Consider the following 14,860-nt stretch of genomic DNA (forward strand, 5'->3'; position numbering starts at 1 on the left):
TGTAATTTAACTATTCCCCAGACTCTGGGTACTTGTGCATTAACTCCTAAGCCAGTAGGTTCAAGTACCAAAAGATGCTATGGAGACCCCTAAAAGGATGTTAGCTCTCTCAGAGCTTCCTACTGATGGTTTCTATCCTGGCCTCAAATGAGAATTAACCCCCTTTCCATCCAGAAAGTTTAGCTTTCTACCCCTTTCTCAATCTTCTCTTCCACTCTAAAGAAAGGGACCCCACAATCTGATCCCTTTGGTAAAATGTTTCAGAATTAGGGAATTTATTTTTCCCTATGCCTGACCTTAACTTTATTCTGTTATGTGGATCAGGTTCCATCGTGACCTCTCCCACAAGCAGGAGGAGGAAGAAGATAGGGTGATTGTTCTGATTTGTTGGATGGAGCAAATTCAGAATACAGATTTGCCCATCTTGCTAAATATGTTACTATCCAAGTTATTAACTAAAGAGGCATGAAATATGCTGGTGGTCCTTTCTGGGGGAGGTGGCAGGGAGTTGTTGCCCTTTACCTGCATTAGGTAAATTGGCTCTCTTTCAAGGAGTCAGGAATCATCAGAAACAGACATGAGGCTTTGCCTGTTCCAGACATAACTTTCCGAGTGCCCTTGGTTACAGACCAGAGGATTCTTCTTGGTTTGCTTGGGACTATGTAAATAACATTCCAGCTTGATGATTGAGTCAGCCATGTTCTGAGAAGATGGAGCTGCTTGTTTTCATTTAGGGGAACATTCTTAAGTTTGGTCCTGGCGTGCTCATTACCTAAGTGATACCTTTCCCCATTGATTCAATTTTCCTGGGTTCTGAATCTATTACTTCTCTTTTCAATGGAACATATCCAGAGATGTGTAGAACCTAATAACCTTTGGTTTGTACCCTCGGTTATAAATTATGTTAAATAAACCCAGTTTGTAGCTATTAGTGATATCATTATGGGTTGTCAGGCACTACTCCCTAAACTCTAATTTGAGGAAGCAAAATTCCTTGTGAATCAGTGTTAATCCATTCATTTTCATAGATCTTTAACCTCATTCCTTGAAAATGTGTAGTTTATCTCTGTTTTAGGTTTTAGATAGTACACCCTGATTTTGTGATGTAGATGGTATCATGGATTCCAGGCCCCCAGATCCTTGTTTTATCAATTCTAGCTAGCATTTATTAGCATATAAAGACATTAGAGCCACATTTTTCTTTCCTTTTATTTTAATAAATTAGCCAGTCATTTGCATTTTTTTCTGTGGCAACAGGAAGTAGCTGGTAGGAACAAATGCTATTATTTTATGTCTATTTGGTAATGGCAGGAGTTTGGTGGCTCTTGGTTCTTGGCTCATAAGGTCAAATACAGGCCACTAGTCACAAGAAGAACGAGGAGCACAGAATGGATAGATTAGTGACAGTTTATCAACTCATATCCTATCAAATGAGTCAGTGGTGTTATCTTAATCTACAAAGGACAACATGTTACTGTCATTGCTAATCAATCAAGAGCAGAGTTAAATGCTTTTGAATTGTGTTTTCAAACACTAATTAGTAAAATATGTAAATAAAATAGTAAAGTATAATAAAATGCTATAGCAAAATAGAATACAACCAGTGTTAAAATGGCCAGCCCAGGCAAAAGAACTTAGACTTAATTAATCTATAGAAATGTGCACACCTTTTGGAACCAGTCCTTCGATTTGTCACCTAATAACTAGGACAAAATTTGATATAGAAAACATGTCTCTATCTGATGAACTTATCTCACTTTAGCAGAGGGTGTGCATCACGATTCACTGAGCCTTTCCTGTGGTCTTGCTTCATGAGAAAGTAGAGAAGCCATATGAAGATAAACCTTTTCTGGGTTATGTGTACAAAACAGTACTTTAAGCTAGTCTTTAAGGTCATTGTTCCAAGCAATACCTCCTTATAACACTACTTAGTAGAACATGCCTAGATCATTCTAGCATCAGCAGATCTATGGAACACCAACCCCCAGGAAGAGGATACCAGGTATAGTTCCCCCCACCCCCACCAATGAACAGAGGCCACTACACCAAGGGATCAAGGACATAGAATGAGGATTATGTTTTTTCTCATTTCTATGACATTGAGCTCTACACCAGGGCTCTTGAATGTGCGGCTTAGTCTGAGATCACAGGGCTGGAAGGAGGTCAGGTCAAGCTGAGCAGCTCTGCGACCCGATTAAACCAAGAGCTGAATTGTATAGTCCAAGGGAAGGAGTCCTCCCTGGCTGATTATTTTCTTTACACCCTGGAAACTTTGTAAAAATTATATAACCAAGAAAGAAATCTCCTTATCAGGGCACAAGCCAAGTTAATTCTCTTGTTTATTCTGCTTCAGTGTTTGCAAAAACCCTCTTAAGAAGCTAGGAAACATTTTCTTTTGGACTAATTTAGTTTTTTTTTTTTTTTTTCCATTTGACTTTTATTTACTCTTTTTCTAGTCTGCTTCAATCCTGCCCCACCCTTTTTGCAACATTTTTATTCTTACCAAAGACATGTCCTTAAAGTGGAATTAAAATGGCCTCTACTAAGGTTTTTTTTCTCCTCTTCTAATATTTTGGATTTTCTTTTCTTTTTTTTTAAGAATCAAAAATATTTTTTTTTGTCCACCATGTGCATGGCTTGGGGAGGCAAAGAAGTAGAAGACACAGTTCTTGTCTTCAAGTTTCTTCTGGTCTTCTATGAGAGATGGTACATATGTGTATACATTCATAAGTAATCAAAATGAAGTATAGGAGTTAAAGAACAAAATAATACTGAAGTACTGTCACAAGACAGTGTTTGATTTGTTACCTAATAAGTGGTTAAGACAGCACCTGCTTTGAATCCAGAGCAAGGTAAACTCATCAGAGGCACATTAGTCTTTTTAGAAGATGGGACTCGAGTATCACTTTAAAATCAGTGTTTTCTCAAGCCTGGCTGCACTTTAGACTCATCACAGGAGCATTCACAAAATACCAACACCAGAGCCCCACCCCAACCAATTAAATCAAAATCTGTGTTGGTGGGCCAGGCACGGGTGTTTATTTTATTTGTAAATCTCCCCCAAGTGATTCTACTGTGTAGCCAAGGCTGAAAACTGCTGCTGCCTTAAAAAGATAAATGTATATTACTGAGAAAGAAAAGGGAAAATTTAGGGTGAGGAGGAACAGCAAAAGAAGACAAACCGGAGGGCAAGTCCCATGTTCAGAAGATATGGGTTGGTTTTGGCCTTGTCAAGAGCAGAGGGTTTGTGCCCTCAGTCATTTGACAAGGCTTTATTTGATCACTTCTTCTCTGCTAGTCACCATGTAAGATGCCAGAGGTTCAAAATATGAGCAAGATGATGCCCTGAAGCTGTTCACAATTTACTCAGGGAAAGAGGTCAACATGTGAATGGCACATACTGTATGTACATGATGAGTCTAGTGAGCATGGAGGACAGAGTGGGCCCCACCACAAAGGAAGGTTCTGGGGTGTTTGGTGAGGCAGTAACACACACAACAGATTGGCTGAGGCCCTCCTTCAGGAGGTGCTGGCAGTGACCAGGTGCCTGTCATGAAGGGCTGGAAAAGCTGGAGTAAGGGCGGTTATACTCGAAAGAATGATAAAAAAAAAAAAAAAAAAAAAAAAACCTTGATAAAATATTCATACTATTTCTCATCAAATTGTCAAGTCCATTCCTACAAACCACATATGGGATTATATAAATTTTTCAGAGTCCTGGAAGGAGTACTGAAGTAAATTAGTCCCAACTAAGCTTCACACCCCCTCAATGAAATAAATATTATGACTCTCATTTCAACAAACTAGGAAGAGATGATTTTTTCATATAGGAGGTTTATTTAAATGGACCTTATAATAATATTTTCATCTTCTATTTAGAAGTCACCCGGAAGTTAAAGAACGCTTGAGGGGAGAGCCTAAAGTACCCAGTAAATTGTTGACAGGACCAATAATGTTACTCAAACTCCTGGTCCTTATTGGAATCCTTAGATTTTCATCAAGGTCCCAGGTTATTTTGCAGCTTGGAAGTATTTAGTGGCTCCTTTCTGGTGATGTAATTATTCTCTCAGTATCCATTTTCTGTTTTAAAAGACTCAGATGCCATCACTGTGAAGACTTCTTGACACCCAACTTTAATCAGCCCAGTTTCCCTCAGTTTTGTCCCCAAATGCACCTAGTATTTGTCTCTGTTCTTGCATGAGTGAAACTTGGATTGTGAGCCCCTTGAAGGCTGTGACTGAATCTTATTTGACTGCTCTCAGAAGCAGAACAATGCTTGACACTTACACATTCAATACATAAATTTTGAAAAAGAGAGAGCTGGAGAGAGAGAAAGGAGAGAGAAACTCTTCATATCCATACATGAATCCAGTCTTTTTTAAAAAATTATTATTTATTTATTTATTTATTTATTTATTTATTTATTTATTCATGAGAGATACACAGAGAGAGACAGAGACATAGGCAGAGGGAAAAGCAGGCTCCCTGTAGGGAGCCCAATGCAGAACTTGATCCCAGGGCCCTGGGATCATGACCTGAGCCAAAGGCAGACGCTCAACCTTTGAGCCACCTGGATGTCCCCATGAACCCAGTCTTAAGGAAGAAGGCCATATTGCTTATTTGGACTCACTCTTCCCCAAAGGCATTGAGTTATGCAGCTTAATAGTTCCTTTAAAGTACTAGTAATTATCAGTTTAAAAGGTTGGCATCAGACTTTGACAATTATAAGCAGACACTTATAAGGAAGTTCTGTGTGAACATTGGATATAGGAATATCTTTTTGCAGAATCAGCCTGCTGGGACCTTGGGAGAATGAGAGTCAGGGTTCCCTTGCAATCCTACTTGGAATTCCTCTGTGTAAGCAAACCAGAGCCCTAAACACAGACCTAGTCGGAGTGAGGGAGATGGGTCCCACAGCTGCTTTCAGGGGACAGGCAGCATGGGGACTCTGGCTAAGGAGAAGGATAAGAAATCTTTATTGCCGTCTTCCACCAGTCACAAGTTCTTCTGTCTGTGCTTAGATAGGCTTAATGGAGGACTGACCAACTAACGGAAAGTTGAGAAATAAACTCCCAGATAAGCTGAAGGATAGATTTGGGGCAAGAATGTCAGGCATACAATCATATTCACCAAAAGAAAGACATTGAAGAAGACATTTTACCTTATGGAAGTCATTGTTTTATGTCTCACTATTCGCAGATCCCTCCAAAGAGGAATTCAGGCTTAGTTGCACTCTCAAAAATGAGCCCTTCTCCCTTTGTAAAATAGTTCTGGGTCATCATGTTTATTCTGTTTCTTTCTACCTCAGCCTGTCTACTGTTTTTAGGCAAGGAGATGTGTGTGTGTGTGTGTGTGTGTGTGTGTGTGTGTGTGTGTGTGTATCCAGCCAAAAGAGAAGTTTGGCTGCAGGGGTGGGAGAAATTTCTTTTTAAGCATAAATGTCTGCAGAAATAGCCGAGGGAACATAGAATCCCAGCCAAGTACATTGCCTTGGGTATAAATGTTCCATCCCTTTTCAGAGCTGCTCAAGTGTGAAATCTAACCCCCTGCCCACACTCTTCCATCAGAAGTGCTCTAACAGGTATTGAGCAGATTGGGAAAATGTATAAAAGAAGAACCCAGAATGGTGACTTTTAAAGGGATTTTTTTTTCAGGTCACCAGTCAAATGTATTAAAATCTGAGGAAATCCCACTTAAAGTTATGCAGTAACAGCAAATGAATGCAGTGAGCTAAGACTCAGAGCTTAAAGACAGGCTCCATCTGAGGAAAGGACAACATAGATACCCAAATGGACACTTCCTGTTTCTGTCTCCACATTTGAGATAGGAATACCAGTGCCTTCCCCACCAACTACCAAAAAACCCAGACTCCCTTGGACCCCCTCTGAAAAAAGTCTATGTACTAAAAAACAAAAATAAAAACAAAACAAAACAAAACAAAAACCAAACCAAAACAAAAAACCCCACAGCCTCTGAATGGGCTCAAGTAGAGAAAATTTTCCCTTGAAGGGATTCCATTGGAAGTTGCCAGGTAAAAATTCATTAGTACAGATGCCATGCTTCTGATAGGGGTCTGCCTTTCAGATACCTTAGCCATGATAGACAATGTACCTTTGCTGAGGGGAAGAGTCCATTTTTCCTAGTAGATTTTGAGCCACATGGAATCAAGAAAAGTTCAAATCAAAATCAAAACAATAAGGGTTGGTGGGGTGACCGTCACAGGGTTTTAAATGTTATTAAAAAGTAGAGTTGTAAAACTAAGTGTGACCACCATTTTAAAAATGGAAAGACCCTTTAACACCAAACAATAGGGAAGACATCTGTGAATAAAGAATACTACCATAAATCAGACACATTTGTTTTTATGGAAGACTTAGTACATGTCCTTATTTCTGTTTTTGAGGATCATGATCTCTGACCGTCAGAGGCTGAATGACTGATCCACTACACAGTGTTTAGGTGACTTCCCCATTACTGAGCCACTCATCTTACCAGTATTTTATCACCTCTGTCATTCTCCTCAAGCTCTGACTAGTTTTATTTTTATACACTGTCTGGTACCAAACCCCCTTATGCAGTGACCCTCCCAGCTCTAACTTGCTAAGTAAACCAGGACAAATATGTGAATGAGAGATTTCCAGAGAAATCTCAGCTGTTTCAGGAAGTGGAAGAGACACAGGGCTTTGGAACCAAACTGAAGACCTTGTTGTCAGCTAGGGAAGAGATGTGTTTTCAGTTGGGAAACAACATAGGAAACAGCTATGAGATCTCTTGGACAAGGCAGTGACCTGAGAGTCAGGGACACTGAAATGTTTGGCTCATTTGAGAATGAAGGTTGGACAGGATGTTGTATTTTGGCTTTGGTTAGCTATGACTGAGAAGAAAATGGAGTAACATCTTTGATTAAGAAAAGCAAGAGCTACATAAACCATGAACTGATTTACAAATGAACCAGCGCTTTCACTACAAGCTTTGAAGGCATTTAGGTAGGATACAACAATGTCCCCTCTGAGATGACTCCTGGAGATGATCTTATTCAAGATTCTTAACTACAGCAAGCTTACAAATGTTTGTTAATGCTGATTCCTAGGGGCACCTGAGTGGCTCAGTTGGTTAAGTGTCTGCCTTTGGATCAGGTCATGGTCCTGGGGTCCTGGGATCTAACCCTGCATCAGGTTCCTTGCTCAGCATGGAGCCTGCTTCTCCCTCTCCCTCTGCTCTTCCCCCCTGCTTGCTCTCTCTCCTTGTCTCTCTCTCAAATAAATAAATAAAATCTTTTTAAAAAATCTTGATTCCTAGACCCCACCACAGTGATTATTCTGTGAGGGCAAGCACTTCTGGTGATTCTCACCAGGGTGGTGCTCAACACCACACTGTATTTCTAGCCATTTCATTTTACAGATGGGGATTAGCAATTGAAGTTCAGTGACTTATTCGGGGTCACAATTACATAGCAGAAATGGAAGTAGAATTAAATTCTTCTAATTTCTAATCTGTTGCTATTTTCACTCTACTATGCTAACTTTTAATAGGAAAATTCTAGGCAAGAAAGTGCCCTAGCCTAATCAATTTACTGGTTTTGCTGGCAAAGTGATATTTATATCCTCTGTGAATTTCAGTGGCTAATAAAAAGGTTCTACAGAACTCTGCAAACATTATATATATATATATATATATATATATATATATATATATATTTTTTTTTTTTTTTTTTTTTTAAGGCACCATCCCACCCTACATTGCAATGAATTACCAGATAAAACTCAGCATTTTAGGAGCGCTTGGGTGGTGCAGAAGATTAAGTGTCCAACTCTTGGTTTCAACTCTAGTTGTGATCTCATGGTCCTGAGATCAAGCCTCACGTGGGGCTCCACACTTTGTGGGGAGTCTGCTTGAGATTCTCTCTCTCCCTCTCCCTCCTCTCTTCTGCTCATGCTCTCTCTCTCTCTCTCAAATAAATAGATAAAACTTAAAAAAATAAAAGAAAGTCAGTATTTTAAATTCTCGGTGAATACATGATTTTTTTCTAAGTTGAACTTCACAATGAGCATGAAACTTGCCAGGTGAGTGACTCTTTATAGACAATATCCTACAAACAAGGCTGTTTAATCTGCCCATCTCCCACAGATGGTTATGTGTGTTTATTGAGAGTCACCTTTCATCTTGAGCTTCCTGCTGGCTATTTCCATAGGTTTAAGGTATGTGATGGTTTGGGAACTTTGGAGTTTTCTGGTCTTTTGTTTGCCTGGTCTTCTCAGAGCAAGAAAAGCTTTGTAATGATCATATCTTTGAGTTTTTACATCTTTATTTGAGAAAGTCAGAGTGAAACAGAGGGAAGGAGGCAGCTAGTGTCCTGCCATCTCAGGCTTCCACAGTTTGCAAGAGCATCCTTGCTGGCTTCCAGTGCTCCAAGCAACACTAGTTTAAAGTCTTCTTTATTATCTTAAGAGAGAAGGGGTTAGTTTTTATTGAGTACTAACTGTTGCAGGCATCATGTTTGATCCTTTCACTTGCATTATTTCCACTGACCCCACAACAAGCCTTCAACATAGATCTTATCTCCTTTTTACAAATAAAGAAACTGAATTAAGAGGATAAAAAACTTGTATTCAGTCAGTAGTAGATCAAGATTTGAGACTAAGTTTGTTTAACTTCCAAGCCTAAATCTTCTTGCTATATACCATGTCCTCTGAGATGTAGGCACTTTTTTAAAATTTAGGAATCAAATGAGGTGCTAGAAAATTAAGCTTTGCCTTAGTGATGATTCCTTTGGCTTGCAATGAATGGTCCTTATTATCTTTCTTTCCGATTTTTTCCCCAAGGATGACTGGATCTAGAATGTCATTTAGCTTACCTCCAAAGCTTACTGAATTACATATTAGAACAGCACCTCCCACTCTGGGGCCTGGGACATTAGGAAGGAGATGATGAGCTGCTGCTTGCTTTTTTCCTCTTGCTCTTGCCATTATTTGGCTGAGAAATACTCCTGACATGTGACTGTGATTCAGAAATGCTCCTTGCCCTGTCTGTGTGTGTGATTTGAATAGCACAGCTTGTCACACTTGTGGCTGAAGCAGATCCAGCTTGGAGAATTCGTCATCTGGCTGCTGTTGCCAGGGGAGTATGCCTGCCCAAGTGGTGCACTGCCTGGGCCTGTGGTCTCTACTTCTCCCAGGGTCCACTGTGGCTGGGAGGGTTACAGCATGGTACAATGCTGGTTTGTATTTCAACCTGATTGGGGGCTTTGGGGGCAGTGGGGCTTCAGACCCTTCTAAAATCTTCGTGGTTTATGAAATTAGGTGCAGGAGGGTGGGAAGCAGACAAAGGATTTACATGATGGAGGTGTAGGGAAAAACAAATTAAATATGTCTCTAGGATTCAGTTTGAATTTAGGTAAGTCTGATTATGTTACCATAACATTTTATAATATGCTAAACATTATCTAATGCATGATTGGCTGTCAACTGCAGTATAAGTCGTTGAGCTCTTCTAATTTCTGCTGCTCTAAATAATTTGGAACTTTCAGTTACCATAGAGTTGACATTTTCACTCTTTCCTTCCCTCGACCTTCTTACCCTGTTGTCCCTTTTTTGCACATTTTCTCCCCGCCCCCACCCCATAACCTTCCTGGATTTTTAAATCAATAGCTCCTGGCAACTGCCTTAGAGTTCAAATGCTTGAAGCAGAGATTTTCCACAGAGGGTATCTTTCTGAAAGTTTTCCTTCTTGGTTTGGCAGAGCTTAAGAATTCTGGCATCTAGGACAAAGAGCATGTGTGCTCGAGTCTTGGACCCTTGTTTTATTGTTACCAAAGGGACTATGATTTTGAGAACACCTTTAGAGAGCCAAGCTATAGTGGCTCTACCCCACTGCCTACTTTCTGAATCCTCGACTCAGAATTGGCAATGAGAGATTGAGCTGGGAATATGATCCAAAACTCTAGGTAACGAAATTCTCTGAATGTCAAAACTTTGGAACGAAGTTCATTGTTATAAACCTTAAAAAGTTAGAGCAGAGGCACTTGGTATATCTGGGATAGACTGAGAACAACTCACCCAAGCCCCTGCAGCCCTGGCTTTCTGATTACTTTAGTCTGTTTACCTAATCGCTTTTTGAGCGTTTCCTTTGTGCCTACTGTGCCAAGTGTTTTGTGGGCATTCCTCTGTTCAAACCTCACAACTACTGCATGAGATAGATATTACTAGGTATGCTTCGTAGATGAGTACATTGAAGTTTATAGAACTTTAAAGAAGCTCTGAATCCCATGGCTTCTAAGGACCTTTCATCTCATCCCCTATGCACATACATATACTCCGTCCTCTACATTCCTGGGTTTTTAACCATCATCCTCTACTGACTCCCATGTTAAAGCAAGACTTTGTGCCCACTGTTTGAAATTACTTGCAGGAAATTTCTCCATTCAACCATGGTGGCATGGCCACCCTCAACGATTATACTAGGTAGAATGTTCCCCTCAAAGAGTGGAGTCATTGCCTTGAGAGAGCTTTTTCTATCTCTGTTAAATATTCATCAGTTATTTTTTAATAACAATGTGGTTCCATGAGGCAACAGAACACTCTTGAAGAAGAATGAGCTCCATGGGACATGGTCCTCTGAATCTTTCCATTCAGTCAGGGGAAGTCATGACCCTTCCTTTCTCAACTTCCCAGTCCTGGCCTTTCCAGCCAGCATAATTTCCATGTTCTGGGTTTGGCTTCAGTGCCTGATATTTACTGTCAAAGCAGAAAGAGAAAGTCTCCATGGAGTCTTGTCCACAGTGGGGGCAGACCTATACCTACCTGTCCCTGGCCTCCTCGAGTAAGAACCTGCAGGACCCCTGATATACAATGGTGCACCCTGTAGAGATATCTCTTCCCTCACAGATGATAAGAATGACATATAAATGATATTTATCCCTTTATTCTGTCCTTGCAAAGTCATTTCCCCCACATAGTAATCAATTTCATGATTTTCTTTTCATTTTTTCTGGGTAGTCTGTTCTTCTTTGAAAGTATTATCCCAGCACTCTAATGGATATTCAGCTAATGTCTACTGGCATGGGAAAACAATGGCAGTTCTGTGTTCTCTTACAGGTCCCTCCTTAGAGTATAGAGGTTCAGCAGATCCAGTGCAGTTTCTAACTTTTTAATAGCCTGCCTTTACCAAGCTGCTCTTTCTTATTTGTAGCTATTTGTACAGCTTTCTCTGCAGGCATACTCTCCTACACTGACCACGCACAGGAATGTTAGGCTCTTTTTGTGACTGTTCTTCATTTTCTACCTGTGACACCATTCTGGCACCAGCCTTACCTTTTTATGCCTTTTTCTTCCCTTTTCTCATTTAGACCTTGCTCCAAGATCCCGGTGATTGGCTCTGCTGAATCTGTTAGCATTTCATCCCATTGACTTGAGAAGGCCAGTCTGTCTCAGAACCAGCCTATAATCTCAGTTTAAACAGCAGGCATTTCTACCAAAGGCTTCATTTGTCTCTAGGACCCCCATGCATAGGGGATCTCATTATATATTGTGTAATGCTGTCCAAAGGCTAAATATTTTCAAAGAAAACCCACTGAAACAAGTCAGCTAAGTGACTGCCACAGCATCTGTGAAGTACTGGTCACTTTTTTTCATCTATGAAAAATCTTAGTATTTTTCCTCAATTAGGAAATAATAGTATATGTTATAACTTACAATATTTAGAAATAAATCTTCTAAAGACTGTAATTATAATAGTCCTTTGTGTGTGCTCTAACCATAGACATGGATCCTTTTAGAACTCTCGTATTTTTATCTAGACTAGACCATTAAGTTTTCTTTGTATTGGACACTCCCTTTTCCTTCCATCCCTCCTTCCTCTTTTTCTACCTTCAAATTGTTTCTGGGTAGATACCTGTGCCAAATTATAGGAATATGAAGTTAAATAAAACCCAGTTTCCCACCATGAAGAAGGAGATCTAGCAGAGGAGAGAATACCTAGTTAAGAGAGACTGCCATGTAAATACATATAAATAGGTACCAAGGGAACTATAACAGAATACAGTGTGGGCATCAATATCAGGATGGTCAGAACTCTCAGCAGGGAAGACCTGATCAGGAAAGGAGGTTATAATGTTTGAGAGAAAACTTGAACAGTGTATCAGGATTTGCCAGGTAATTGGGGAAGGAGGCTGAGAAAGCAATATGAACAAAGGCTCTGGGATGGGAACTGCAAAGAAGTAGCACTTCTTTAGCACTACTGGGGAGGGTATGTGTGTGTGTGTACAATGGGTGAGGGCAGGGGAAATGGAGTCTGTATATAAAGGCAAAGCAAAGAAAGGTAGGGCAAATCAGATTTGACCCTGAGGGGTCTCAGAAGCCCCATTGAGAAACTCAGCTGGGCTATGACATCAGATCTGTACTTTACAAGGCTCTCTCAGGCAGAAGTTTGCCATATGGGTTTGAAATAGGATGCAAAGAAATGAGAGCCTGAACCAAAGCAGTGGCCATTGAGATGGCGAAGAAGAGACACACATGAGATGGTCAGGAGGCAGGAATAACAGCACTGAAGCACACAGAGAGAGAATCTAGAAGGAGGGGTTGATTATGATGTAAGTGAATAGGTGAGGTCATCACTCACTGAATGGTCTAATACAGGAGAACAAGCAGGCCTCAGAGGGAGAGAAGAGCTGGCCCTGCTTTATGTGATGGTATGGTTTTTTCCATTCTTCCTCCCAGACTTCAATGACTGCTGTCAGTTATTAGCTTAGAGATCAGAAGAGAGTTCTTATAATTGTGCAGAATCTTGAGTCAAAATTTTCGCTTCCTCTATATACACTGCACCATTGCTTCCAGCCCATCATTCTCTTCTTCCTTGGTACTGTTTCTTTCCTTTAGAATCCCAACTTCTATAAAAATGCAATGTTCATCAAAATGTATGAAAAATGAAGTTTGAAAACACCTGCAGGGGAAAGGGAAAGGTACAAACTATTTGCATGCAACCAAACTCAGCAAGGAGAGGGCCTATGGATAACTGTGTCTTCCTCTCCAGTAAATTCTGGCCTATTTAAAGTCCAGGGATGTGGAATCACTAATTTGGAGAACTATCAGTTTAGGCTTCCAGGTTTTCTAAAAGATCCCCATTTACAAATTGGGAATCAGGAATCCATACCTTAGTGGGTTAGACCAATCAATTGCTTCTTTGCTCAGATCCCCTCCCTGCTCTGTTTGGTGCCCCCACAGTATTGGTGCTGTAATCTGCATTTCCCAGGTTCTGCTTAATTTGGGGTCCTGAAAGGAGAGTGGAGGGCAGAAGCATGGGAGAAGTTGTGTGTTTCTGCCTCCCTCTCTCTGCTTCTAGTGGTGTCTCAGACAGTAGTAATAGTCCTCCTCCATGACCTTTGTGTGGTCCCAGCTTCCCAAAGGGCTGGAGTTGGGCAGCTCCATTCTCTGAGCTCTAGTAACAGCACCTCTTCCCTTGCTCCTCGAGCCATTAAGGATGGTGGTGGCTTTCTACTGCTGCTAGTCTCTGGGTTGCCTCACTGCCCCGTTTTCCTTTCAGCTCTTACAACACATTTGTAACTAGTTCCTAACATTAAATTTTCTTCCTCGGGTTGCCTGGGTGGTTCAGCAGTTGAGCATCTGTCTTTGGGTCAGGGTGTGATCCCGGAGTCCGGGGATCAAGTCACATATCAGGCTCCCTGCATGGAGCCTGCTTCTCCCTCTGCCTGTTTCTCTGCCTCTCTCTCCCTCTCTCTCTCTCTCTCTCTCTCTGTTTCATGAATAAATGAATAAAATCTTTAAAAATAAATAAATAAATTCTCTCTCTTAAGCTATGTGGGATGAGTCCTATTTTCCTGATGGATCTTGACTGACATGTTCTGCATAAGCTCTCTGATTGGCACATGGTTAATATAAGACCCCAAATACTTCCCATTGCCCCAGTTCTATACAGAGCTCCTCTGCCTACTGTGATTCTCCAGTCCTAAGAGTCAGGATCCTAGGCTAAACTGTCTTGGAGGGCAAACATTTTGTTCAATGCTTCCTGAATGGCATGAGAAAAGGAGCTCTCTTGGCCCTGTCTCCTTCCTGTGGGATTTTCCAAAACTTTCCAGTTGTATCTAAGCTCAGGAAACATTTTAATGGCTGGAAATACATGGGGTGGGGGGTGGGGGGGTGGGATGAGGGTTTGAAACCAACAGAACCTCCTCTATAAGAAGTGTGTTGAAATGTTCCAGGAAAAAAAAAAAGAAATGTTCCAGGGTCTGTATATACACATCAAGACCCTGGTCCTCCCTTGTTGAAATCATGACAGACACGCATCCTTTAATGGGTTCACATCGTGGAAGAGAAGTTGGCACCTTCTGAATGCAATGATGACATGGAGCAGAGGAATAACTCCAAAGGCCAGAATTCTCTGCAGGAGGAAAAGGATGTTAAGTGGTTAGCTATGTATTTGGATTCTAATTCAGATTCCACTTCAGATTCTGTAAGGAGAATTCCATAATCCACTTCTTTGGCCAGATCTTCTTTGTAAGATTGATCTAAATCATAAATCTTTTCTCAGGCCACTATTACCAATTTAATGAATTGGAGCACTCTGAGATTCTTGTGAGGATAAGCATCATCCAACTGCAGAATACATTACTGATTTTCTTCAATCAGGCCATGGCTTTCACTTTGCTATGTTGCCCCACATTTCATAGCAACTTTCAGAAGGGTCTCTTGGGGGATGAAGATTATTGTTGTCTTAAAGCATTCATCAGGGAAAGTAAAAGTGAAGGAGAGTTATACTTGTATACCTTCTCAGATCCTTCAGTATTGGACCAAGAAGTAAAAAGTAATCCTCATTGCTAGTCTGTGGGGGCAAAACACCAGAAATTGCT

At 40.7% G+C, this 14,860-nt stretch overlaps 1 protein-coding gene across 14 annotated transcripts in view; it reads left to right on the plus strand.

The window, feature by feature from the left end:
- Positions 1-14,860, plus strand: part of RAD51B (RAD51 paralog B) — an 817,007-nt gene that overhangs the window by 515,734 nt on the left and 286,413 nt on the right. Inside the window, exon 1 of one of the 14 annotated variants that reach the window (XR_007412388.1) lies at positions 12,567-12,685. The exons of the other annotated variants lie outside the window; for them this stretch is intronic. The gene's annotated coding sequence lies outside the window, so the exon portion shown is untranslated. Of the gene's footprint in view, positions 1-12,566; positions 12,686-14,860 lie in introns of those variants that run through there. 14 annotated transcript variants of the gene reach the window in all.

This window comes from Canis lupus, chromosome 8 (assembly GCF_003254725.2).
Source record: "Canis lupus dingo isolate Sandy chromosome 8, ASM325472v2, whole genome shotgun sequence".
In the NCBI taxonomy this organism is placed as follows: Eukaryota; Metazoa; Chordata; class Mammalia; order Carnivora; family Canidae; genus Canis; species Canis lupus.